This window comes from Triturus cristatus, chromosome 1_2 (genome assembly GCF_964204655.1).
Source record: "Triturus cristatus chromosome 1_2, aTriCri1.1, whole genome shotgun sequence".
NCBI classification, from domain to species: domain Eukaryota; kingdom Metazoa; phylum Chordata; class Amphibia; order Caudata; family Salamandridae; genus Triturus; species Triturus cristatus.
In genome coordinates this window covers 845,549,379-845,575,418 of record NC_140580.1, presented here as the reverse complement: position 1 = coordinate 845,575,418, position 26,040 = coordinate 845,549,379, and positions in this window count along the sequence as shown.

Below are 26,040 nucleotides of genomic sequence, written 5' to 3'. Positions count from 1 at the left end.
GTGGATCTTCTTCTACCTGATGTTGCGGTCTGCAAAGCTGATTTAACAGAATTTATCATTTTGCTTGTTTGGCGCGGAAAAGCCAGTTCCGCAGTGGGCTGGAATTCATGCTGTGATCTCCCAGGTTGCCGCCCCAGTGAAGAAAGTTGAGTTTTTACCTGTAATGCCATCTCAAGTCACAAACTACTTTACAGCATACACAGCTCTAGAAAGTTTCTAACATGTGAATGCTCAGCTTGAAGACTAGCCTATCCTGACAATTTTCTGCAATGAAGGTGTTTTCCGTATTGTAACTGACATTTTTATGAGTAATCTAGTAGAATTTAATGATCTTTATCCAATGATGTGTGTTTTCCACATGACAAAAGTTGCACTGCGGTGTGCTGAAAGTTATCTCAGTGGATGTGGCATAGATGATGCACTTATTGAGGCTAAAATCTTTGGAAGCACAACTGTCCAGTGAGTGGAAATCATTATGTTCGTTTCTTACAGGGTATGCTCATCATATCCGAGGCTATAGAAACCTTGTGTTGGAATACTTTCTGGAACAAGAATGACAAATTAGGGTTTACATATCTTAATTAAGAAGTGAACAAGGCGCAGGGTGCACTTCATTCAAAATACATAATGCAAAGCTATGCAATGTTCAATACACTCAGTCCAAAATCAAAACACATGAAAACCGAGTTTGTCAAAGAATGTGAAGAAAAATCAGAACTTTGCAAGTAATGGAGAAATGTTTTGCAAATGAAAGCTCTAAATGCTGATCAGGACGGTGATTGGGAGCTGCATGTGACGACTGTGGAGTCACAGATTACTCTTTTTCATGATTTTGATTACATAAACTACCTGAGATATGGGTCCCGGTATTTGGAAAGAGTTAAGAAGCTAGAGGTGGCAAAACCATACCTCTACAGAAAACCATACCTCTACAGAAAATTCATCCAGAGACATTTTGTGGTGAAAGAAAGAGAGGGAAGGTTCAATGCTTTGGCTCCAGATATGAAAATGGAACAGGGGATTCAGAGATCACAAAAAAGCTCCTAAGGAATTGTTGGTCCGACGTAGAAGTGGAAAAGTTGCCCAATGGTAGCTAGTCTACTTCTATTTGCAATGTCTACAGAGAGATGGTTAATTCCAAATTAATGGACCGTTGTGAAACTGTTTCTCACAGCAAACTTGTGGGAAAGAGAGGGGAATGTTTAATAAACATGTTGACAGCCTTCTTCATTTCATGCAGCAATGACTGAGCCTGTGCGACTACACAACTTCGTTACTAAACAATATGTGGATAACCATAAATAGACACGTCTACTACATGTCCTGGAACATGGATAGAAACTATATGCATAACTGAAGCAGGAGAGATTTTATTGAAAGAGAAAAAGCTGTTTGACATAACCACTAAAGCTAAACTTCGGCACTTTAATTGCCATAGTAAGAGTTTCGTCCAATCAGCCACTAAAAACAGGCAACAAAACAACTTTTGCAAACACATAGAGAGATGGGTGTATCAAAAGAAAGGGGTGAATTTATCAAGGACATTCTGCCACATGATCTTCCAAAAAGCACATTACTTGATGGAGATGCTGCAACCAAACCAGTGAAGCACAAACTCGTACAAAAGCTCCAAATTAAACTTTCACCTGAAGAATTTCAATTCGAAAAGGGGTCCTCATTAAAAACTGCTGTTGTTGTGAACTATATGTCACAATTGGGAATGGTCAAGATTTCATCCATGCAAAACTACGGAGAGGTCGTTCGTACTGTTCTACAGATATCAAAGCACCTTGCAAGAACTGCACATTGTCTTTAACAGTTATCTTGAACTATCTGTCAAAGAATGTGAAAGAATAAGACGAATGTCTACAAATGTAGAAATTGACCTTTCCTACATCAAAAATTCGACACTTATACCTGTGCAACTTGATAAATTCTGGTCATCAACATTGAACAAGATGAGTTTGCGATGTTAACTCGCCAAAACATTGCAGATGATTCAGTGAACACTAAATTTCCAATTATTGCAAGTGGCATGATTGTCAATGAGCAGTTGGTGCCTGTTGAGATATATTCAAAAGGTATGGGCCATATTGTTCAAGTACTTAACAGCAAATTGGAGGAAACTGACCTTCGTGTTGTGCAACATGTTGAGTGGGCTGTTCGTAATGGTTCCAATCGAGCCATTGTACTGTCAAATTACACAGATGTTATTAATGTGCTACTTAGAGTTGTTGCATTGTTCATAAGTCAAGGATTCTGCAAATGTATCATGAGTGGTTGCAGAAACAAATAAAATAAGTGAACTATGAAAATGTGTCTAAAACAGGAGTGATAAACATAATTGTTTTTCATATTCAGATCATAAACTATGTTTGGTGTATACATAGAAGGATTAAAAACCATTATTATTTGTTTCATTTCTATATATCTCTCTTCTTCCTTTATTATAGCTGCCATTTTGCAAAATGGCAGAAGGGTTGCTCTGAAGAATTATTTTCTGTCTCGATAAGATTACTTGATCCCAAAACCTATGTTTTGACACCAAAACAAAGTATATAGGTCTCGTGGTTACTGAAATAATTCATCATCACTGCAACACATCCACCATTTAAGAAAATATTGTCCAGAGAAATTCGGCCCGGATCAGCAATGTCTCCCCAAGATAACCTACTTCTCGACCGATCTAGAAACAAAAATTTAAAAAGAACAGCAATTTCTTTACTGAGGTATATCAGGGGGGCGGGATTATACCTCTTTTATATTCTGATCATGGTATTGTGATCAGTCAAAATTCTGGCTTCAATATTACCTACCGCAATTCACATGGGGCTGTCTTATCAATAGATAAATTAAAAGAAGCATTAATGAAGTTTCTGAATTTTTTAAAATAAATTATTAATCAGCTACCAGATAAAGCAACAAAGCACTGTGTGTTTGCACACTCTTCGAGGCACTTATCGCCATTCAGATAATTCTTCACTCCCATCGATAAAAATGTAATCCCTTTGAGAAAAATTAGAGGATCTTCACAGTTCTAGCAGCAATTTGGAGCCACTCTACAGGAACATACTTTTTTTTAAAGCAACAGTAGTCTAGGCTATTGTATTCCTTTGGAAATGAACATTTCACAAATGTACAAAAAAATGGGTAAGAGATTCTGCCCTGATTTGTGTGGGAAGTTGATCCAGTATCTTCTGAACCACCCCAATGAAAGCAATAAAAATCAGAGTCTGGCTATTTTGTGTGCCACAACATGTTGCAGGGGCACTCCCAGGTAATTCAAAACTTTTCTGAAACCAGAGACAGTCAACCTGTAATCAATTTTGATTTAGAAAGCAGAGCCGACCGCATATTTGGCCCCGAGCAGTGTTTGAATGACAATTTTCAAGATGCGACTCTTTCCTGACAATCACTGTATTTATGCCAAGTGGAAATAATGCTGCTTCTTCCAACTCATTATTCATGACTATCCCTTCCATTGTATGATCAATGTACACTGTACAAAGCTTTGATATAGGTTTTACACCTAAACTGGCTCATAATTTCAACACTCAAAATACAGTGGGTCTATTTAAATAAATTATTGATAAAGATGACAAATTGCCTTTGATCTTTATTCGTTCCGATTTTAAAGAGTTGAAGCCACTAGAATTCAGTGTAGATGTTCTTAGCCTCCAAAATACTGTGCAAGTTTGTTTTTTAATGGTCTAATTGAGAATATAGTTTTATTTCGAAATCGGCCACGTTTCAAATTCATTAGCTTGGCTCCAAGAGATTTGCACTGCTTTCAAAGTGCTGTAACAAAGCAGTTTTGAGTGTAACTGAGGTGCTTCCTGGGCTGATCATTTTAAACAATGTTATGAAAAGTGTCCTAAAATTGAGACAATATACTGGTTTGCTCCCCAAGAGATAAACTAAGCTGCTCGATGACCCTTTAGAGTTGCTAAATATTTTTCAGATTATGAAACTGAGATTCCATTTTTGAATACCACTTATTCTGGCAAGATGGCGGTCGGTCAGACGGCCGAGTGAGCTGGCGTGAGAGCTCTCTGAGATACCCTCCCACGGTGTTTTAGCCTCGGCAGCTGAGTGATTATGCTTTAAGCGTTCAGACGGAGAAGCGCCGGGGATGATTTTGTGGCTGGTGTCTGCACCCTGGAAGGACCTGACTCGGGTGCTGCGTTTGTCTCAGATTGGACGCTGTTACCTCGTGGCACCTCTCCCTCTTGGTGTTTCGCTCTGGGCAGCGGAATGGCGCCGAAATAAGCTCCCAAGGCGGTGAAGGGCCGCGGTGCGGTGGCGGCGATAGCAGCAACGGCGGGTCTTTCTACTCCCGCTAATGAGAGATTAAATGCGGGAAACGCGGACAATTTCAGCGGTGGTAGCAGCAGCAACCATTCAGAGTCTAATGTAAATACAGTGTCGTGCCAAGGTAAACAAACAGTACCCTCGATTTTTAAAACCCAGTCTATCAACAGTAAGAAGGTTCCCCAGGGAGCAGAGAACCTGAAAATTAATGTTAAGGCAGCATCTTCAAGTTAAATCTATAGAACCTATAGATGTTACCACACTTGATATTACAAGGGCACTCAGTGGGCAGCCCAAGGAGGGCCTGGGGGATATGGAGGAGCTTGCCACTTCTAAGACATTTCTATACCTAGGAGCTGCCTCAGGAGAAGAATACAGTCTCAAAAATAATCCTCTGGCCAGCGGCATTATGGGCAATGTAGTCCCATTGAGGAACAAACACAGAACTCCCAGCCTAATGGTTAAAGAGGTACAAGATAAGGTGATTAAGCAAAATGTCCCGCAGTCATTTCTCCAAGCTGTAGGTGCTGTTGACAATGATTTAATGGATAATTTTTTTCATTGTCAGACCCTTCATCCTCATCCGAGGAAGGAGATTTAAGTAAACACTGGGCTAACTATGACACAGACAGCACCGGCCAAGGAAAGCTGTCTATATCCCAGATAGGAACAGTCCGCAGACCTAAAGCACATGGGGATGCAGGGGGGAGTCATGGGATTGGGGGTACAATGGATTGGGATTAATCGTTTACAACTTCATTAGGCAACCCGTCTTTGGTAGATAAAGGAGATATGGCATCTGTGATAAATCCGGCCCAAGACCCTGCGAATGAGACTACCCTTGATATGATCTACCAGACTATTGTTGCCCATCGCGCTGAGACTAGACTTTAGAGTGCCAGGACCCAGGGGGCCTGTCGCAAACTTCAGAACGCCATCAGGAGGATGGCTAAGACTTGCACAGATATCGGTCTTCGGGTAGGGGAAGCAGATAGTCGAATCTCTATGCTCGAAGACGAACTTGTTGTACAGAAGGGCGTCACAGAGGCATTAAAAAATCAGAAAGATGACGTGACATGGAAGCTCTCCGATTTAGAGAATCGGATGAGAAGGAATAACCTTCGGGTATTAGGCATTCCAGAGGGGTCTGAAGGCGAGGACACGTGACAGTTTGTGATAGAGCTTTTCACAGAGGCATTCCCGGAACTGAATCATTGGGATTGGAAGGTCGAGCTGCAGAGAGCCCACCGATTCCCATTTCACCTAAAATCACAATCTGGTCAAGCTAATGTATTACCCCGGGCTATCTGGATCTCTATGAATACTTTTTTTGCGCGAGAAGCTGTTTTTGACCTTGCCAGGCCTAATAGAAAAAGGTCTGCAATGGGGTTTGATTTTTTTATGAGGCCAGATTTTTGCCAGGCGACAGTTGAGCGAAGGTGGCAGCATCACCAACTAATGTCCTTATTTCTTGCTAAAGGGGCACAGGTATTTCTGCTTAATCCCGCAAAAGTAAAAGTGATCCACAAGGGACAAACAAAGTTTTTCACTTCAGAAATACAGGCAAAGGAGTTTTTGCATCTAATGTAAGGGGTTAGAGGTGGGGAACATAATTGAAATGCTCTGTGAGAGGGGATCACTCTCAGTGGGGGGCGCTCCGGCTCTCCATTGCTAGGGACCTATGGTCCTTTTGCCGCGTAAAGGGGGTAGGGGTGGAGAGGGGTGTTGGGGGTTTGGCGGTTTGGGGTATGGAGGAGGTAGAGGGAGGGATTCTGGTGGTTGGGAAGGCTGGGAGGGAAAAAAGGGGGAACAAATGTTCCATAGTTTCATGTTTCTATGTAAGATGATTGTTATTGATTTTCAGATCGTAATATTTCAAATGCAAATTCCGAAGATTTATGTATGGCTAATTTAGGCTTACAGATATGCTCTTTCAACGTATGTGGGCTTAATGGCTATGATAAAAGGAAGAGAGTTCAGTCTGAGCTCAGGGTCATTAACCCAGATATAGTTTGTATACAGGAGACTCATCTCCCATGGCTCAAGCGGCAGAGTTGAACAGATCTGGGGTTTAGCCTATTGGCTGCTTCTAAACAATCTAATACAGCTAGAGGGGTAGCAATATTAGCTAGACCATCGGTAGTGGTCCCAGGGCGGCAAATGGTACATAAGCAGGAGAGGTGGGCTATTTTGGAGTGCTTTGTTGGGGAAGCAAGATTTACTTTATGTACAGTTTATCGGTCCAATTTCGACGAGGACATGGTTTTGGAATATCTAAATGGCGAGCTAGCACTTTGGCCCTCTCCATTAGTAGTATGTGGGGACATGAACATTAATCTGTCTGGTAACACACTTCAGCTGGGTAGACAGGACTATAAGGGTCGTAAGCCTAAAGTGTTTAGGGCACTGAGGTCTTTGCTTATGGATCATGGGCTGGTGGATGTCTGGGCCACCCATCATGTGCAGGATCCAGGGTATACCTTTTTTTCTTGTCCCCATAAGAAGCTAGTCCGGTTGGATTATTTTTTTACATCTGCCTCTTGGGCATCTGAAGCTTTAAGGCAAGTTTACCCTAGGGTTACATCGGACCATGCTCCGGTTGTTATTAGGGTTTCAAATATGGCGATATACAACTCCCCTAAGTCTTTTACATTTGATAGGAAGCTCCTCTTAGTTCCAACCTTTGTTAGCTACATGAAGAGTTGGATCAAGGATTATTTCCTAATAAATAGAAACTCTGCGTCTTGTAACATGGTCTGGGACTCGTTTAAAGCCTGTTTTAGAGGTGAGGTGAGGTGAGGTGAGGTGCTGGGCTATGGGCTTATTTTTACAGAAACAGGCGAAACTGACTATTTTGGAGCTATATAATCAACTTAAAAAAGCAGAAGAAAGGCTGTCTGGTGGTTTGGGGGCCGGCCAGGATGTAACTGATCTGCTGGACAACTTGGCACACTGTAAGGCGAACATAAATCGAATATGGTCCCAGGAAATTGCATGTAAGCATCAGTTGTATAAGGGGCAAATGTATGAGTATGGGGAAGCTACTGGTAGGTGTCTTGCCCAGAAAATCCGTGCCAAAGAGGCTCATCAAAGAATACAAGTCATTAAAGATATGGGAGGTTCATTGGTTTATGACCCACAGGAGATTCTAAAAGTTTTCTATTCGTTTTATACAAATCTATATGCAGAGCAGGTCTCTGGTAAACTTCCTCTTGATCTGGGACTCCCGCCTTTGCCGTGGGAGCATCTGGACCCTGCAGATTTTGAGATGTTAGAGAGGCCTATCACCAGAGAGGAGCTGGAACATGCTGTGTGTAGTGTGGCAGGGGGGAAGGCTGCAGGGCCTGATTGGCTCCCCGCGGAGGTATATAAAGTCTTCTTTCAAGAGTTGAAGGAAGATATGTTTGTTGTATGTCAGGCTGCCCTCCTCGGTAATGCCCCGAGATCATGGCAGGAAGCTAACATAGTGATTTTTAGGAAAAAAGACAAACCTGCTGATCTTCCAGGCTCGTATCGCCCAATCTCCCTGGTGAATTGTGACGGCAAACTATATGCAAAAATGTTAGCTAACAGATTTTCATCGGTTGTCCCACTCTTGGTTTCGAAGAGACAACACAGCTTTATATCAGGGCGCGGTACGGTCAATCATGTCAACAGAGTCGTGGCCCTTCTCAACATCGCACAGGTCGAGTCTAGGATGTTGGGACTCGTCCTGCTCGATGCCGAGAAGGCGTTTGACCGGGTGGCCTGGGAATTTCTCTGGGTGGTTTTATACTGCATGGGATTCGGTCCTGGGTTTATACAGGCCCTGCAGGTTCTTTACCGGTAACCCACTGCTAAGATATGTGCAATGGGATATAGTTCCAAGGATGTCTTGATATCTAGGGATACGCAACAGGGGTGTCCGTGCTCCCCACTCCTGTTTGCGTTGTATATTAATCCCTTCTTAAACATGCTGGAACTAAGTAACCATATCCCACCGTTTATGGTGAATAATGAGCATTTGTTTCATAGGTATTGACATATAATTGTCTATTTTCCAGACCTGATGGAAGCTACTATAAGAGGACTCGATTAAAAATTTGGGGGGCTGCCTTTGGGGTGTGGGACATTGTTAGGAAAGCATTTCAGATTCCTAGACTCTCCTTATATAATCCACTATCAGCAGATCAACTATTACCCTCCATTTTCTGTGATCACATAGCTAGGGACTGGAGATTAAAAGGTATTATACGTTTGGGTGATTTTTATGCTACTGATGGGGTTTGTGTGTCCTTCTCTAATTTGAGGGATAAATATAATGTCTCAGCTATACAATTCTTTAAATTTTTGCTGATTTGTGATTTTTTAATGAAACATGTCTCGTCTGTCAATTCCTATGAAATAGTTGAGGCTATTAGACATAAGGCAAGGATAGGAGTGTTGTACCAAATATTGCTAACATCTAGAGGGGATGACATGGGGAAAGTCAATCTTAGATGGAGGGATACCCTGGCAGACAGCGTGATCTCGGTTGAAAATTCCATTAAAGTGGCTCGAAAAGTATGTCTTACAGCTTCATTAAGGGCACAGCATTACAAAACGGTTTTTAATTTGTATCGTACCCCTGCCGTTATGATGAAATGGGGTGGGGCGGTGAATTTTGTAAATAATGGGAAATGTTTTCCCTGTAGGGGTGACAATGCTGATATGGTGCATATATTTTTCTTGTGTCCTAAGCTTGGACAATTTTTGGGTCACATCGAAAAATTTATATCATTGGTTATTGGAAAGCCGATTCGATTTTCTGCTAGTATGATGTTGTTAGGAATTGGGGAGGATCTTATGGAGGGTCAACCTCTGTTTAAATACCACTTTTTAGTTTTTATAGTGGCAGCAGTGGCTCGACTTTGTATAGCCACTTTTTGGTTACAGCCTGAAACCCCCCCTTTTGAAATTTGGCGGGCAAAGTTCTATAATATCTTTCATTTAGAAGTTAGTTTATACGCACTTGAAAACCCCAGCAGACGAAAGTTTGGTTTGGCGATATGAGAACCCATGATTGAGTATTGTAGGGGGTAGCTATCGGTATTAGCGGCGATGGCATTTATGTATTACTGGATAACTGATTGACTCCGTTGTTATGTATCATATATCTATGATGTTTATAATTGTATATGAATGTAACAATTTTGTTTTTCTTGAAACTATGGAAACATAAATAAAGTAAAAAAAAAAAACAATCAATAAAAAAGAATACCACTTATTCCTTGAAATCAGTTATATTTAATTTATTTTCCAGTTTAATTACAGAGTGTCACCCCTTTGTACCTATATGTTTAGCTTGCGTGGTAGTAGAAGGTGATTGTTCTCTGCTGTTCCAGGGACATAGAACTCAAGTTGATATTGAAACCTCAAATTTAGCATTTGACAAGGTCTTTGTGTATCTCTAGAGAACTAGACTTTCTGTCCATATTCAAGGTGCAGCACAAGACACAAGTTTTTATCCTCAGCCAGAAGACTGTCCCATGGTGGTGGGGAACATAGAAAATGTCTTCCTAAATTATGCAGTTGTCTGTGTTATGAATTTGGGAGCAGATAGGAAATTGTTTCTAATGCTTCACTGGTTGTGGCAGAGGGAGAACAAGTGGTGGAAAATCCTGGTTAAATTGTAATTGTAATTGCATTTCATTTTTTGGGGGATTTCACTTACTACCCCTGAGGAGGCGTCAAATCACTTTCCGGTGAGTAGCATGCTACTCCGGAACCCAAAAAGGATTAGTGGTGAATTAGTATTGGGAAATATGAAATTAATTTGAGCGGTGGACCTGTGAGTCTGTTAGTTGGATTGGAAATGATAGTGGAGAGATAGAAGAGGGAAGGGTCTAGAAAGCATTTATTTACAGATTATAGAACTAGGAGGAGGTGTGGGATGAGTAAAGGAGAGATGGAGGGGGAACAGTCTCTAGAAGTGGATTAGGGAGAAATATGAGGTATAAGATGAGTCTAGGAGGGATACGTGGGGGAGGGTTTAGAATGGCTTGTTTGGGAGATCTGAATAGTTAAAGAGGTTTGAGATGATGCAAGGAGGACTAGAGGAGGGAGGAGTCTAGAAACTGTTATTTTGGGAGTCATAGTAGTAGAATGAGGTTTGGGATGAGCCAGAGAGTCTAGGTAGAGGATATATTGAAATAGGTATTGTGATTTCCCTGAAACAGACATTCATTTTCTGTGAAAAATAAGTATTTTTTGGTAAAGGTAGCATTCATTTATAAATACATGAGCTACATTTGACATCCTTAAATGAAGATGCATGTATGCGTGGTGCAAGTAGGAGGAGGTGATCATTATTAGATAAAAGCTCAAAGAACTTCCTTTCAGATGAACTTGTGGTTTGTCGTTAACTGAGGCTGAAAGACCTTATGGGTTGGATGAGTTATCGGAGAGTGGGATTAGGCACTGTATTGGGTTCTGGAATTGGAGGAGTATATTCAGTAGCAAAGGGGGTAAGGCACCAGGACCCGATGGGGTTCCTATCGATTTTTATAAAAATGAACCAGCTTTATGGTCACCTTTTTTAACAAGAGTTTTTAATACTGCCATTGAGACACAACTTCCTTTATCATGGGGACAATCCATTATAATTCCCATACACAAGAAGGGAGTTAAAACCGACGTTCGCAACTATCGTCCAATATCTCTGCTCGATTCGTCTATTAAGATTATGAGTAGGGTTATGTTATCAAGATTAGAAGCATGGGTCCAGGAGAAGGAAGTACTTATTCCAGTACAATATGGATTTAGAAAGGGAGTTGGCACACTAGAACAGTGTGTCAATTTAGACCTTTTGATTGGAAAATATACCTTAGCCAGGGAAGGGAATCTTTATTTATGTTTCGCTGACCTTAGTAGCGCCTTCGACCTGGTAGACCATTCAATTTTGTGGCCATTATTGCTAGATATGGGCGCACCCAAGGAGATAATCTATCTGCTGGCGAGATTATATAGTACCCTGTCTAGCAAGGTGCGGTATGGACCTTTAGGTGAATACACTCCCTTCTTCAAAGTTAAAAGAGGCATCCGCCAGGGCTGCGTGCTGGCCCCATTGCTTTTTTCACTGTTTATTAACGAAGCAGACGCAGCCCTGAAGTTGTTCGAGTCGGATGCTCCTAGGGTTGATGGTTCGCCCGTCCCAATTTTATTATATGCGGATGACGCGGTTTTATTATCCCGTACCCCCATTGGTCTACAACGTCTCATGGATAATTTTACTGCTTTTATTGCTAAAAGGAAACTTTTAATTAATAAATCTAAAACTTTTGTAATGGCATGTGGCAGGAACCCTATAACATCTAGCACTTATTTTATTGAAGGTTCTAAGGTTCAGACAGTTAAAACCTTCAGTTACTTAGGCATTACATTCGCAGGAAATCGGTCATGGGGCCCGGAACAGGAAAATGCTTGCACTAAGATGTCGAGGAACATTAACGGCATCTTTAGATTCGCTGCCAAACTAGGTAATCGACGCATCAGAGACATGCTGGTTATTTATGAGATACGATGCGTTTCCGCAGCTCTGTATGGGGCAGGTGTTTGGGGCCACTGCCAAGGAAACAAATTACAGCAAGTTGAGAACTCCTTTTTAAAACGTTTACTGTGTGCTCCACCATCTGCCTCTACTGAATTGATCCATAGGGAGGTGGGCATTAAATATATTTCAGACTTGGCTTTGACTCGCCCCCTCCTTCTATGGAAATCCATCTGGTCAAAAGAAGAGACACTGTTTACGCAATCCATTATATGGGATTGTCTCAGCATGGATAACTGTTTAAAAATACCCTGGCTTGATTATAATATCCATTGGTTTAAACTTTTATTCAATTGTGATATTCGATCGGACCCAATGTGTTCAGTTTCCATTGACAAAATTGAGATAAAAACGGTTATGATGGCTAACAAGTTAGAGGCAAGATCTTTAGCCATCAAGTCTCAATCTACTTTTGTTTTGTATTTACAAATGGACCTTAAAAAGGGCTTCCAAAGCTATCTGTCATTTGTAACCAGAGCATCACATCGTTTTGTGTTGACACGATTAAGACTAGGTACTATACACCATCTTGTCAACTTTCCTGTTACAAAACGGAGCTCTGACCACCCATGCCCATGTGATGGAGTAGCACAACAAAGCTGTTCCCACGTGCTACTTTTCTGTCACTTTTATACCCATTTCAGGAAACTATATTTAAAACCTTTCTTTTTATATTACAATATCAGATTTTTTTTAAATGCCATGGAGCTGCTTTTTAGATTAGATGACCCGCAACTGTGTTTTTATCTAGCTACTTTTCTAATGAAAGCTATCAGTGCCAGAAAATCTTTGATTATTTGATAATTGTCTATATGTTATCCTTGGTTTATTGCATTTGCACTTTGAACTAGGCCTGTTTACGCCTAAGTAATATGTCATGAGATTTTGGTGAACCATGCATCTGCACCTTTGTTCTTTGTATCTTTGCACTCGATTTTTATAGTCTCATATGTTATCCCCACCGTTTCTAGACGTTTTTAATCAAATTGTTTTATGGATGTATTGCTTATATGGTTGATTTATCTGACCGAATAAAAGCTTACAAATTGAATTGAATTGAATTGGGTTCTGGAATTGGAGGAGTTATCAGAGGAGGGCCAGGGTCAAGGCTGGGATCAGTAGAAATAAGAGTTTATAGATGTGGTAAATTTCTGGAAGATTAAATCAAATGAGTTATCTGAGGGTGTTATCGAAAGGTGAGATGTTTGAGTCTGAGATCAGATGAACTGTCACTGGGTGGTCACTGGATGGTCTAATGTGTTATTTGTGTGATCAACTGAGTTATCAACAAAGGAACTGAAGTATCCATGGGAAACTGAAAAATCCTAATTGTAAACCACGGATGTCAAGGCATGGGTCCTGTTTTGCAATTCACTAGCCCAAAACCTTGAACTATTGCCATAGGAGGCTAAGGCTACACAATTACCATATCAAGCAGTTTTCTTCATAGTCCTCATTTTTGTCCACTCTTTAGCCACACCTAGCAACAGTGATCGGGAAGAAACACATCAAACCACCTTCCATGAAAACACATGATAAACATAATTAAGTTCTGTCCATTTAGTTGAAATTAGATCACTTGATCTAGAGACTCACGCGAGAAGGAAGTCAAAAATTGCTGGATCAGTGAATGCAATATAAAGCAAGCAAGCAGCAGTACTTGCGAGGATATTACTACTTCATTACAAAAGAAGCTTCTACCAGCTTATTAATTGTGGATATCCCTGCCTTTGTAGGATCAACGCACAAAGCTTTGATGTGTGTTATCCACCTAACCTGGCTCATATTATTAGCACTCAAAATACAGTGACTCTGTCTGAATGATTGATAATGATCAGATTCGCCTTTGATCTTAAGATGTTGCAATTTGAAAGAGTTCAGCCCACTGGAAATCAATGGAGATTTTCCTAGCCTCCAAAATACTGTGCTTGTTTTTTATGGGCTAGTTGAGAATTTAGTCATATTTGTAAAAGGACTACATGTCAAATAGCTTGGACCTCAGAGATTTGCACTGGTTACAAAGTGCTGAAGTAAAGCAGTGTTGAGTATAACTGAGGTACTTTGTGTCTTCATTATAAACTAAGTTATGAAAAAGTTTCTTAACAGTGAGACAAAATATTCGCATTAGTCTTAGCCGCTTTGGGCAAGAATGGCCAAGGTCACACCATGAACGGGGCACGCTGAGCACTATGTGGGGCACAGTGTGGTAGACAAGGGTGCCTCGGGTCAAGGGAAGGGGCCCGCTCCTCAGAGATATTGCCGCACTCAAAGAGTATCACAGGTCTTGTGATTGCTGTGCAGTGTTGGGCGTGGCCGGGAATCCGGCTTCCTTAAAGAGGTGGGTGAGAGTGTAGCTCGGTCTTTCACCACTGGAACTTGCCCATGGATCGCCCAGCATCGTGCAGCAGACATGGACTACGACTTTGTGTTTGCACCAGTTTTAGTTTTACTTGTCTGCAGCGCACGTGTTCCCTTGGCGCACGAGCCTCCTGCAGCGTCTCTGAGACCTGCTATCACTTGTAGCCAGGTTTCCACAGTGGGGGCCCCAGAAAGAGACAATTTAGAGAGGGCAAGGAAGTTAGTTTCCCAGTTTGGGATGGGTGACCAAGGTGAGCAGCAGCCAAATCTGCAGGCGAATGAGGCAGGGAGTGCAGCGGTTCCTCAGCATTCATGGGAGGGACCCCTTCTGGCGAGAAAGGCCCAGGGCCTGCAGTGGGGGCAACGATGCACCCAGACAAGACCACAGAGACCTTGATCACAGGTAAGGGTGCCGCAGCTGCTGCTTTGTCGGTGTGGGTCTGGGGGAGGTGAGGTCTGAGCGCGATCAGTTGGGTGGCATCTCGGAGCAGAGGTGAAAGAAAAGAGGCGGAGTGGGGCATTTGTTGAGATATTCAATTTGATTATTGAAAATCCAGTGAGAGAGGACGCTAAACGCTGTAAAGAGTGGTCGCATTCCGGATATTGCTCCTTGCTCCACGGAAGCAGAAGGTACAGGAAACATTGTTTTTTTTTTTTTTTTTTTGAAAAACCTTTATTGACATTTCAACCAATAACAAGTATGGGCCTACAACCCCCGGGGCCGGCCGCTAAGCAGTCAGAGTAACAGAAATCAATATTTATCACAGGCAGCACCTCGGGGAGCGGAATCTCCATGCTATTAAACTGTCGGCCACTGAACAGCCCAAGTAGGTGACCAGGATACAAAAGGTTTTCATTTTATAATAAGGGAGGATGGAAGGATCAGGTGCCAAACAGTTTCCCAGCAGCAAGAAATGGCAGGCAGAATAATAAACGTCAACAATAAAGCAATTTATCTAGTCAATGGCGCTGAAACAGGAAAGTCAGGATGTGGAGGAATATCACGGCCATTTGCGCCTGCAGTCCCCTGCCCTAAAACCCAGAAAACACCACGGAAATTGTGGCACACATGAAAACGCAGCGATTAACAACGAAGGAGTTTTACCATGCTGATCCCAGAAAAGAAGGACAAAGAAGAATAAGAGAAGAAAAAGGAGGCCATGGAAAAAAAGGGTTAAAGACTAAAGGATCCCCTCCCCCAACCCCCCACCCTGCACCTCTGCAGATGAGTACGGCCCCCCCCCCAGCAGTGTGCCTGTCGCCCCGGAACCAGACCCGAAATATAGAAGAAACAGAGAAAGAGGAGTAAGAAAAGAAACCCCACCAGACGGGGGGGTAGAGAGAATATTAATAAACTGGAGGAGGGCCTTCAAAACATGCCCCCGGCTTCTCCCTCCCGCACAGTATGTTTTCCCCCAAAGCAAACAATAAGCAACACAGAATCGACCATGTCAAAGAAGAATGGGGAGCATTATGCGCCTATTACACTACCAGTTATGCCGTGAGAGCACGCAACCCCTGAGCCCGCCCGCCTATTAGATGACCACCTCTGAAGGATCAACCTTATCCTTGGCCACTCTTTGCGAATCTACCCATGCATACCCATCGACCCAGTACCATGTCCAATGTTACAAAGAAGAGGAGCGTCCAAAAAAGAGCAGGAAGCGACACACACAGGCAGGGTGGAAGTCTCTGAATACCAACACAGTCAGCAGTATGGAGAGTCGTCTTTCCCAGTGCTGCCCCAGGATCTGCACTGCACACAAGGTCCAAGAAGGCGAGATCAGCCAGAACAGGCGACCGTTGCTTGAATATTGCCTGGGTCGCCGGAGGCCGCGCACGGGACAAGGCCACCACCCCCCACTCAGGTCCAAGACCTCCGGAACAGACCAGACCCACAGCCTGCCGATCACACGTTAATATACTGTCCGGAGTTTCCAGCTGGTCACTATCCACAGGGCCGGCCACGACACTGTCCTCCTGTGTGCAGTGTAGGAAGTCCCCGTGTACCTGGGGACAGGCAGGCAGCAACTGTTCCGATGCTGATGCCACCCCATCAAGCTTACTCCCCAATACCCAGGCGCCGTGAACCAAGGCGGAATGAAGGGCACCGAGAGCCTCGAGAAGATCACCATACCCCAGCACAGCTCTCGGCGCTCGCTCCGCTACGCTCCTCATAGTCGCACACTTCCAATCGTGCTGCGACCCAGTGTACAGGATGGTAGACTTCGTCCTGTCAAGATGGCCGCCGGGTAAGTCCAACCCAGATTGGGACCAGGACTCAGGGACAAGCGCCGCAGGTTCCATGTCACTGGAATCAGGGTTTCGGGGGCAGGCAAAAAATATATCCGGTATGTGGTCACAGGCAACAGTCATCCCCACCACGGACCTGCGCCCGCGAAAATCCGGGAGCAGGCCGCAAGAATCAAGGCGAGTTACGGGCGGCGGCCGGGCAGCTTACCGGCGAAGGCTGAGGCAATCACCGGGGAATCTTGGATTAGCCACCTCGGGCCTGCACTCGTTCCGCTACGCTTAGTGGTAGGAACGGTCACGGCGAAATGTAGGCCGATATTCGCACCGCTTCGGTTAGTCCGACTCCACCCAGTCACCAAAGGCCGCTGTTGTTTAACTGCCGCCCGGCCATGTTATCCACTCGAGGTCCCGGTTCCAGGGTTGCACAGGCCGCAATCTTCAAACGGACATTTCTCCGGCGATACCGCCGCCAGAAACTTCAGAGTCACACGATCGGTTGCCGCTCTCATTCACCAACACGGGCATATAGCGCAGGCGAAGGATCTCATACAGGATATCTGTGCGGGATGCGGAGGTTCACGGAGCCGGGAGCCTACGCTGCCGTCCCGGTCGCCATCTTGGCTCCTCCCCAGGAAACATTGTTGAGTTGGGTATTAGGTTTGATTTTCTTTCATTCAGTCATGGTTGAAAACTTTCCTGAATAAGGGCCTCAGCTCTATTGTTATCAAAACATAATAGTCTGTGCATACAATGAGTTTGGGGGGACCTCATGGAAAAATTATGACAGGGCTTTTAGAAGAAAGAAGGTGACCTGCAAAGCATTGTATTGAGATCGTACTTATGTCAATTCTTGGTTACGCAATACGATGGCCAGGCAGTCGGAGTCCAAAAGGCCTCAGCCCTTTCAGGCGGGGTTCAGCCTAGGATCAGGGGGAAAAAGGGGAACCTGCTAAACCTATAAGAGAAAAACGTGCTCTAGACCACTGGGGACCTGTAAGCTCAAACATAATTGCTCCTTTTGTGGCATGCCATCACTTCCAGAGCTCAAATCCTTCAAAAAAGGGTGGGAGAAGGGCCAACAGAAGCAGTGACACTCACCTCCTTTTTCAGAAGCCCCCTCTCCAGTCAATATTCAGCCTTTGACACCTTGGCCTAATAGTTACCATAACCCAAAGGCGGCACAGACTCTCTTGCAAGGTTTCACTAGTGGTTTCAGGATCCTCACTGGGGGGTTGGCGACAGGTCCATTTTGCAAGAGACAGCAGTCCCTGCATGCCCATAGGGCAGTGGCCAGTCAAAAGATTGCCAAGGAGTATTCCTTGGACAGAGAGGCTGGTCTCTTTGATTCCCCCCCTTTTGAATATTTTGTCTGCTCTCCTTTGGGAGTGGTGTCAAAAAAGGAACCGGGCCAGTTTCGCTTAATACATAACCTCTCCGCCTCAAAGGAAAGTTCTGTAAATAAAGACATTGATCCTGGGCTCTGCTCGGTAAAGCTTGCTGTCTTTGCCCAGGCTCTTGCTATGCTGCAGCAGTTAGGTAAGTGTGCCCTGTTGGCGAAAGCAGACATTGAATCTTACACTTGCTGGGGTTTCAATTGATGGTGCCTTCTATTTTGACAAGTGTACACTCATAGGCTGCTCTGTGTCCTGTGCTTATTTTGAGACCTTTGGCTTATTTCTTTTGAGGGTTTATAAGAAAGCGACTGGCACTAGGTGGATTCTGCACTACTTGGATGATTTCCATTTTCTGGGCCCGCAGGCTCATCACACTGTGCCGAGATATTGGAGGGTTTTGTTCACCTGATGGGGCAACTGGGAGTACCCCTTGCTCAGGGCAAGTCTAGCGGCCCTGGCACAGTGATTACCATTTTTGGGCATTGAATTGGATACTTTAACGGGGGTCTACAGGCTTCCTGGGAATAAAGGTGCCCAGTTTAGAAACTAATTGAAGCACTGCTTGGGTGCCAGGAAAGTTATGCTTCATCAACTTCAAGTCCTGGTTTGTCAGCTGAAATGTGCCCTATGCGTTATCCATTTGGGAAGACTTTTCTCTAGATCCATTGCTAAGGCCATGACTGGCTTGTGACAAAAGCACAATCCGACACGTTTGTCTGAAGAGGTTAGGTAAGACTTGAGAATCTGGAATTCCTTCCTCAAACACTTTAATGCGATTGTGCCTTGGGTATCCCCGCCACATGAGAGCTCCGACTTGGGTCTTTTCACAGATGCAGCAGGGACCATTGGGTTTGGCGCTATACTTTGTGAACAGTGGTGTATGCAGTCAAGGCCGGAGGAGTGGGGCCGGGAAGGGGTGGTGCCTAACTTGCCATTTTTGGAGCCGTTCCAGATTGTCGTGGCATTGACAGTTTGGCCTGCCCATCTCAGAAATCACTTTAGTATTCTGGTCAGACAACATGGCAGTAGTGGATATGCTAAATCAACATAAAGCGAGTTGCCGCATGGGTTTGCGAGTAAATAGAGTCGGGGCTCCTGCATGTAAGCGCGGTGGGATGGGGGTAAGCCGACAGATGACGGAATAGGCTTTATTTATTTATTTTCCCTTGTCCGTCGTTTGTCGGCTCCCCCTGCCGCCCCGCCCCGCTCGTCCTACCGCCTCACCGTACTTACCTGCAGAAGCCGCAACTGCTCAAGGAGCTCATCTTACTGTGTTTGCTGAAGAACATTACTTTTAGGGATAAACATGTCCCAGGGGTAATCACTAGCGCTGCTGATACTTTGGCTCGCCTAAAGCTGCAGGAGCTCAGGCGTTACCTCCCGGAGGCAGCAGCACAACATACAAAATTTCCAGAGCATCTTTGGTGTTTGGTGCCCCTTCCTACCAGACCTCGTGGCAGTCAGCTTAGCCTCCAAGTTGAGGAGAGCTTATGAGAGGGCATTCTAAAGATATTGGAGTTTTTTAGGCCAGAGGTGGAGGCCATTTTTGAGTTATCCTTATCGGTAGTGTTCCTGGCCAAACTGAGGGGCATATTATCAAGCCAGGCGATACAATTATCGCCGCTTTAGCAATAATGGGCTTGATAATATGCTCTATGGAATTCCAATTGAAGCCCATGTTAGATGTGAAAGACATCTAACATGGGCTTCAATTGGATAATTTTATCGCCTGGCTTGATAATATGCCCCTAAATGAAGAACGGTGGTCCGTTGCCCAAGCAAGAAGGCATCTTGCAGCATCTCCTCCTTTGCAAAGTTGGCAGGGTACAAGGGGTGGTCCCCTCCTTTTGCCATCAAAAAAGCTCTAATCGGCTGGCAGAAGTTGGAGAGGGGCATAGAGGCATGAGAAGGCCAATTTATGTGCAGAAGCTGGTGGCTATAGTTTCAAACCTACCTGAGGTCTGCCATATACACTTTGAAGCTCAGCTGTTTAAGGCAGCCTTTTGTCTGGCTTTCTATTGGGTCTTCAGGGTAGGGAAATTGGTGGCACAGTCCAGGAAGGACGGGCAGGTCATTGGTGGTAACTTTGCTGTCCTCCAAAAACGATGAAAGCATCTGGAAACGTTTGATGAGCTATATGACCTCCACATCGATAGCCTCCACCAGATCTCTCTGCCCCAATCGTGCCAAATCTTTGCCTCCCAGATCAAAATCACCAAAACTAGAAATGGAAGCCCCCTTGAAACTTGCTTCTCCACCGCCGACCATAGGCCTCTTACCCTGAGCCCCCCCTGACCAAACCATCTCATGTTGAAACTTTCAGCCTTCGCGTGTACCGTAAAACTGCAGCTACCAGCCGAGTATGCCTCTCGAGCCCTCTAGATGAAAGAGTGAACAAAGACCTACACCTCTCTGGCGGGCATAGCACCTGTGTAGACAGAGGAGGGAAGAGAAGTGATATTAGAAGTCATAGTAAATGCAGTAGAACGTATCTCCTATAGCACTCAGAACACCAAATCCCAATCTTCTGCACCTATTGACTGTCCATGCCTGCCCCCGCCGCATAGGTTGCTTCTCCTACGCGGAAGAGTGCAAGCTAAAAAGAGAGGGTTTGTGCTCGGTTACCGTATGGTGACCTTCAACCCCCTAGAGTATTGATTTCTTGAAAGAGGGGACCCCTCAGCTTTGAAGAATACGCTTTGGCTGGACCTTCTGGACGCCATTCTAAATACTCTAGCAGAGACTGGACCGGGCAACAGCGCACGCCTGGGGCCCTATGCAGCACAAAGTGCTCACCCATGCCCAACTGGTCAGTTTTTGGAGGACAGCAAAGTTACCACCAATGACCTGCCCGTCCTTCCTGGACTGTGCCACCAATTTCCCTACCCTGAAGACCCAATAGAAAGCCAGACAAAAGGCTGCCTTAAACAGCTGAGCTTCAAAGTGTATATGGCAGACCTCAGGTAGGTTTGAAACTATAGCCACCAGCTTCTGCACATAAATTGGCCTTCTCATGCCTCTATGCCCCTCTCCAACTTCTGCCAGCCGATTAGAGCTTTTTTGATGGCAAAAGGAGGGGACCACCCCTTGTACCCTGCCAACTTTGCAAAGGAGGAGATGCTGCAAGATGCCTTCTTGCTTGGGCAACGGACCACCGTTCTTCATTTAGGGGCATATTATCAAGCCAGGCGATAAAATTATCCAATTGAAGCCCATGTTAGATGTCTTTCACATCTAACATGGGCTTCAATTGGAATTCCATAGAGCATATTATCAAGCCCATTATTGCTAAAGCGGCGATAATTGTATCGCCTGGCTTGATAATATGCCCCTCAGTTTGGCCAGGAACACCACCGATAAGGATAACTCAAAAATGGCCTCCACCTCTGGCCTAAAAAACTCCAATATCTTTAGAATGCCCCCTCATAAGCTCTCCTCAACTTGGAGGCTAAGCTGACTGCCACGAGGTCTGGTAGGAAGGGGCACCAAACACCAAAGATGCTCTGGAAATTTTGTATGTTGTGCTGCTGCCTCCGGGAGGTAACGCCTGAGCTCCTGCAGCTTTAGGCGAGCCAAAGTATCAGCAGCGCTAGTGATTACCCCTGGGACATGTTTATCCCTAAAAGTAATGTTCTTCAGCAAACACAGTAAGATGAGCTCCTTGAGCAGTTGCGGCTTCTGCAGGTAAGTACGGTGAGGCGGTAGGACGAGCGGGGCGGGGCGGCAGGGGGAGCCGACAAACGACGGACAAGGGAAAATAAATAAATAAAGCCTATTCCGTCATCTGTCGGCTTACCCCCATCCCACCGCGCTTACATGCAGGAGCCCCGACTCTATTTACTCGCAAACCCATGCGGCAACTCGCTTTATGTTGATTTAGCATATCCACTACTGCCATGTTGTCTGACCAGAATACTAAAGTGATTTCTGAGATGGGCAGGCCAAACTGTCAATGCCACGACAATCTGGAACGGCTCCAAAAATGGCAAGTTAGGCACCACCCCTTCCCGGCCCCACTCCTCCGGCCTTGACTGCATACACCACTGTTCACAAAGTATAGCGCCAAACCCAATGGTCCCTGCTGCATCTGTGAAAAGACCCAAGTCGGAGCTCTCATGTGGCGGGGATACCCAAGGCACAATCGCATTAAAGTGTTTGAGGAAGGAATTCCAGATTCTCAAGTCTTACCTAACCTCTTCAGACAAACGTGTCGGATTGTGCTTTTGTCACAAGCCAGTCATGGCCTTAGCAATGGATCTAGAGAAAAGTCTTCCCAAATGGATAACGCATAGGGCACATTTCAGTTGACCAACCAGGACTTGAAGTTGATGAAGCATAACTTTCCTGGCACCCAAGCAGTGCTTCAATTAGTTTCTAAACTGGGCACCTTTATTCCCAGGAAGCCTGTAGACCCCCGCTAAAGTATCCAATTCAATGCCCAAAAATGGTAATCACTGTGCCAGGGCCGCTAGACTTGCCCTGAGCAAGGGGTACTCCCAGTTACCCCATCAGGTGAACAAAACCCTCCAATATCTCGGCACAGTGTGATGAGCCTGCGGGCCCAGAAAATGGAAATCATCCAAGCAGTGCAGAATCCACCTAGTGCCAGTCGCTTTCTTATAAACCCTCAAAAGAAATAAGCCAAAGGTCTCAAAATAAGCACAGGACACAGAGCAGCCTATGAGTGTACACTTGTCAAAATAGAAGGCACCATCAATTGAAACCCCAGCAAGTGTAAGATTCAATGTCTGCTTTCGCCAACAGGGCACACTTACCTAACTGCTGCAGCATAGCAAGAGCCTGGGCAAAGACAGCAAGCTTTACCGAGCAGAGCCCAGGATCAATGTCTTTATTTACAGAACTTTCCTTTGGGGCGGAGAGGTTATGTATTAAGCGAAACTGGCCCGGTTCCTTTTTTGACACCACTCCCAAAGGAGAGCAGACAAAATATTCAAAAGGGGGGGAATCAAAGAGACCAGCCTCTCTGTCCAAGGAATACTCCTTGGCAATCTTTTGACTGGCCACTGCCCTATGGGCATGCAGGGACTGCTGTCTCTTGCAAAATGGACCTGTCGCCAACCCCCCAGTGAGGATCCTGAAACCACTAGTGAAACCTTGCAAGAGAGTCTGTGCCGCCTTTGGGTTATGGTAACTATTAGGCCAAGGTGTCAAAGGCTGAATATTGACTGGAGAGGGGGCTTCTGAAAAAGGAGGTGAGTGTCACTGCTTCTGTTGGCCCTTCTCCCACCCTTTTTTGAAGGATTTGAGCTCTGGAAGTGATGGCATGCCACAAAAGGAGCAATTATGTTTGAGCTTACAGGTCCCCAGTGGTCTAGAGCACGTTTTTCTCTTATAGGTTTAGCAGGTTCCCCTTTTTCCCCCTGATCCTAGGCTGAACCCCGCCTGAAAGGGCTGAGGCCTTTTGGACTCCGACTGCCTGGCCATCGTATTGCGTAACCAAGAATTGACATAAGTACGATCTCAATACAATGCTTTGCAGGTCACCTTCTTTCTTCTAAAAGCCCTGTCATAATTTTTCCATGAGGTCCCCCCAAACTCATTGTATGCACAGACTATTATGTTTTGATAACAATAGAGCTGAGGCCCTTATTCAGGAAAGTTTTCAACCATGACTGAATGAAAGAAAATCAAACCTATTACCCAACTCAACAATGTTTCCTGTACCTTCTGCTTCCGTGGAGCAAGGAGCAATATCCGGAATGCGACCACTCTTTACAGCGTTTAGCGTCCTCTCTCACTGGATTTTCAATAATCAAATTGAATATCTCAACAAATGCCCCACTCCGCCTCTTTTCTTTCACCTCTGCTCCGAGATGCCACCCAACTGATCGCGCTCAGACCTCACCTCCCCCAGACCCACACCGACAAAGCAGCAGCTGCGGCACCCTTACCTGTGATCAAGGTCTCTGTGGTCTTGTCTGGGTGCATCGTTGCCCCCACTGCAGGCCTGGGCCTTTCTCGCCAGAAGGGGTCCCTCCCATGAATGCTGAGGAACCGCTGCACTCCCTGCCTCATTCGCCTGCAGATTTGGCTGCTGCTCACCTTGGTCACCCATCCCAAACTGGGAAACTAACTTCCTTGCCCTCTCTAAATTATCTCTTTCTGGGGCCCCCACTGTGGAAACCTGGCTACAAGTGATAGCAGGTCTCAGAGACGCTGCAGGAGGCTCGTGCGCCAAGGGAACACGTGCGCTGCAGACAAGTAAAACTAAAACTGGTGCAAACACAAAGTCGTAGTCCATGTCTGCTGCACGATGCTGGGCGATCCATGGGCAAGTTCCAGTGGTGAAAGACCGAGCTACACTCTCACCCACCTCTTTAAGGAAGCCGGATTCCCGGCCACGCCCAACACTGCACAGCAATCACAAGACCTGTGATACTCTTTGAGTGCGGCAATATCTCTGAGGAGCGGGCCCCTTCCCTTGACCCGAGGCACCCTTGTCTACCACTCTGGAAATGGCGGCCGTTCCCACTGTGCCCCACATAGTGCTCAGCGTGCCCCGTTCATGGTGTGACCTTGGCCATTCTTGCCCAAAGCGGCTAAGACTAATGCGACTATTTTGTCTCACTGTTAAGAAACTTTTTCATAACTTAGTTTATAATGAAGACACAAAGTACCTCAGTTATACTCAACACTGCTTTACTTCAGCACTTTGTAACCAGTGCAAATCTCTGAGGTCCAAGCTATTTGACATGTAGTCCTTTTACAAATATGACTAAATTCTCAACTAGCCCATAAAAAACAAGCACAGTATTTTGGAGGCTAGGAAAATCTCCATTGATTTCCAGTGGGCTGAACTCTTTCAAATTGCAACATCTTAAGATCAAAGGCGAATCTGATCATTATCAATCATTCAGACAGAGTCACTGTATTTTGAGTGCTAATAATATGAGCCAGGTTAGGTGGATAACACACATCAAAGCTTTGTGCGTTGATCCTACAAAGGCAGGGATATCCACAATTAATAAGCTGGTAGAAGCTTCTTTTGTAATGAAGTAGTAATATCCGCGCAAGTACTGCTGCTTGCTTGCTTTATATTGCATTCACTGATCCAGCAATTTTTGACTTCCTTCTCGCGTGAGTCTCTAGATCAAGTGATCTAATTTCAACTAAATGGACAGAACTTAATTATGTTTATCATGTGTTTTCATGGAAGGTGGTTTGATGTGTTTCTTCCCGATCACTGTTGCTAGGTGTGGCTAAAGAGTGGACAAAAATGAGCACTATGAAGAAAACTGCTTGATATGGTAATTGTGTAGCCTTAGCCTCCTATGGCAATAGTTCAAGGTTTTGGGCTAGTGAATTGCAAAACAGGACCCATGCCTTGACATCCGTGGTTTACAATTAGGATTTTTCAGTTTCCCATGGATACTTCAGTTCCTTTGTTGATAACTCAGTTGATCACACAAATAACACATTAGACCACCCAGTGACCACCCAGTGACAGTTCATCTGATCTCAGACTCAAACATCTCACCTTTCGATAACACCCTCAGATAACTCATTTGATTTAATCTTCCAGAAATTTACCACATCTATAAACTCTTATTTCTACTGATCCCAGCCTTGACCCTGGCCCTCCTCTGATAACTCCTCCAATTCCAGAACCCAATTCAATTCAATTCAATTTGTAAGCTTTTATTTGGTCAGATAAATCAACCATATAAGCAATACATCCATAAAACAATTTGATTAAAAACGTCTAGAAACGGTGGGGATAACATATGAGACTATAAAAATCGAGTGCAAAGATACAAAGAACAAAGGTGCAGATGCATAGTTCACCAAAATCTCATGACATATTACTTAGGCGTAAACAGGCCTAGTTCAAAGTGCAAATGCAATAAACCAAGGATAACATACAGACAATTATCAAATAATCAAAGATTTTCTGGCACTGATAGCTTTCATTAGAAAAGTAGCTAGATAAAAACACAGTTGCGGGTCATCTAATCTAAAAAGCAGCTCCATGGCATTTAAAAAAAATCTGATATTGTAATATAAAAAGAAAGGTTTTAAATATAGTTTCCTGAAATGGGTATAAAAGTGACAGAAAAGTAGCATGTGGGAACAGCTTTGTTGTGCTACTCCATCACATGGGCATGGGTGGTCAGAGCTCCGTTTTGTAACAGGAAA